A 2,951-nucleotide genomic window follows, 5' to 3' on the forward strand; every position below is an offset into this window, starting at 1 on the left:
CTCCAGCCCCGCCCCTGCTTGCATCTGGCTGGCTCTGCCCCGCTGGCAGGACCGCTGCGCAGGAGCAGTCTGCAATGCTGCGAGGACCAGGCCTGGCGAGGTAGTGGGGCGCTGGGCTCAGCTGGCGGGTGCTTGCCGGTGCGCCCAAAGGGGCCCTTTGGCCGGCGGCCTGGGGGCGCCTGAGCCTTGGGGACAGGAAGCCCACCCGAGGAGACCTGCCCCGCGTGCCCTCCGCTGGTGCAGCAGCCACGTGCGGGGGGGCCCTGAGCCTGTCCCTCTCGGGAGCAGGTGCTCCGTGCACGGCCTAGTCCGCTGGGGCTAGGACTGAAGGAGCAGTGGCGGCGGCGGCGGCACCAGCGAGGCCCTGGGTGAGGCTGAATCCTGAGCGGCCCCAGGTAGAGCCTGGTGGCGGGTGTGGGCCGCGGGCCTCTGAAGGGGCGATTGCCTGTGCTCGAGGGCGCGCACCAAGCAGGAAGAACTAAGAGGCAGTGGACGCAGGAGGCCGAGCGGAGCAGAGCGCCAACGAACACCACCGAGCCGGGCCTTGCAGGGCTGGGCCCAGGAGCGCGCAGGTGATGCGAGTGACCAGGCCGGGGACTGCGGGCCCCTGAACCCAACGCCCCAGGCCCGCAGGGAGCTGCGCGGTGGCCGCGTGTCCGAGGGGCCGGGCCCGCCATGGCCGGGGTCAGCTACACGGTGCCCTGGTGGGTGAACCTCCTGCACCGGCTGCCGCACTTCAGCCTGCGCTGGGAGCCCACCAGTGGCCAGTTCTGGCCCAAGGACCCCGACTGCCAGCGGGTGCTGCTGCTGCTCAGGGCCGCCGCGCTGGCCTGCCTCTCCCTGAACCTCCTCTTCCTGCTCCTCTACTCCTGGCTGCGCTGCCGGCGGCTTGGGAACGAGGAGCTCCTGGACACCAACTGCTGCTGCACCGCCTGGTGTGTGGTCAGCGCCATGCTGGTGTGCAGCGCCGGCATCGCTGTGGGTTTCTGTGGCGACGGGGAGACCAATGACGGAGTCCATTGGACCACCTACTCACTCGCCACACCAACCGCATGGTGGCGGGGGTGCAGGACCGCATGTGGGACACCGCGGCTGCCTGGAGCCTCACGGCGGAGCCGCGATGCCGTGATGGAGCTTGGGCCTGAGCAGCAGGCAGAGCCCGGACCAGGCTGGTGTCCGGGACCGCGGGGCCGGCCTGCTCATAGCGGAGGCGACGGAGCCCCCCAGCGGCTGAGGGGCCTCCTCCCAGCCCTCACGGAGCCCGCAGCCGGGGAGCGTGGGGATCCCCCACGACATCTAGACCCAGAGCAACCCAGGAAAGCGGAGGTAGGCCTCCAGAGCCAACACAGAACGACTCCCCCCGCCGGGACGGCGAGGACTTCCTCCATGTTCAGTGGAAGGGTGAGATCTCGGACCTGAGGGCACGAGCCCCCGCCCTTCCCTGCGTTCTCGGTGGGGGGGCGTGGACTGCGCCCTCCATCTTGCCCTGGGTCCTCCACTTTTGGGCAGGGCCATGTGCTCAGCGGGGGCTTCTTCCCGGAGGAGGCCTCTGCTAGCCACACCCAGGATTTCTCTGGACTGACCAGCGATGGTCGGGGGAGGTGCGCACCATCACTATGACCGCATCCTGTGTGGTGAGACACCGACTGGCGCCTGGTCAATCGGCGGGGCCCACAGTCCCCTCTCTCTACCCTGACTAACTCCTCTTCACGCCGGGCTAGGCCTCTCTCTGCCACTTGCTGCTGCGTCAGTAAGGAGGGTAGGGGAGCTCGAGCTAGCTCAAATAAAGACTCTTATGCTTTTGCATCGGACATGGCTGGCTCCCTGGTGGTTTCTTGGGAATCTTGAAATCTGGGCATAACATTTACTTTTTAGCCTTTTATTATATAGGATTTGACACATTCCCTATGCTGTACACTAGATCCCTGTGGCTTATGTATTTTATAGCTGGAAGTTTGCGCTTCTCATTCATATTCTTCTATTTATTCTGTCTCCTCAACTTAATACCCTCTTCTAACCATCAGTTTGTTCTCAGTATCTGTGTCTGTTTTGTTGTTTTAGATTGCACTTGTGAGATTGTATCATCTTTGTCTTTCTCTGTCTTATTTCATTTAGCATAACACCTTCTCGGTCCATCATTGTTGTCTTAAACAACAAGAATTTATTGTTCCTTATGTCTGAGTAATGTTTTTTTACACATATAGATATATTCTACATCTTCTTTATTCATTTATATATTGAAAGACACCTACATTGCTTCCATATCCTGGCTACTGTAAATAACACTGAAGTGAACATAGGGGTGAAGATATCTTTTCGAATTTGTTTTTATGTTTGTGTTGGATAAATACCCAGAAGTGTAATGGCAATTTTATTTCAAATTTTATGAGGAATCTCCATGCTGCTTTTCACAACGACTGCACAAATTTACAGTGACATGAACACTCCATGAGGCCTTCTCTTTTCTCCATATCCTCGCAACACTTGTTAAATATGTATTTTTAATCTTTATTGTTGAGAGTATTATAGATGTACCTCTCCACCCCCGCCCATTACCCCGTCTACCCAATTCTGACCCTGCCCTAGGCCTTCACCTCCCTATTGTCTGAGTCCAGGAGTAATGCATATCCTATCTAATAAAGAGGGATTATGCTAATAGACTCTCACACTGTCCACAAGGATCAGGCCTAAATCGGCAGTCGGACATTCTTGTCTCATATTATAGAGAGTGCAGACTGGGCTGAGAGACACCATCCCAGTGCACAAATTTCATGCACCAGGCCTCTATTTTATGTATATAAAACCTTAATATGCAAATAGACCGTATGGTGGAACAACCAAACACCTGAACAACCAGTCACTATGACATTCACTGACAACTAGGGTGGGTGTGTGGAACATTGCAGGTGTCAGCAGTAGGAATAAGAGTGGGGAACATGGTGGGCACCACC

At 57.4% G+C, this 2,951-nt stretch overlaps 1 pseudogene; it reads left to right on the top strand.

Moving 5' to 3' along the window:
- Positions 1 to 639: 639 nt before the first annotated feature.
- Positions 640 to 1,145, top strand: LOC102434908 (annotated as a pseudogene).
- Positions 1,146 to 2,951: the final 1,806 nt, after the last annotated feature.

The sequence above is a fragment of the Myotis lucifugus genome, unplaced genomic scaffold (assembly GCF_000147115.1).
Source record: "Myotis lucifugus unplaced genomic scaffold, Myoluc2.0 scaffold_1245, whole genome shotgun sequence".
Lineage (NCBI taxonomy): Eukaryota > Metazoa > Chordata > Mammalia > Chiroptera > Vespertilionidae > Myotis > Myotis lucifugus.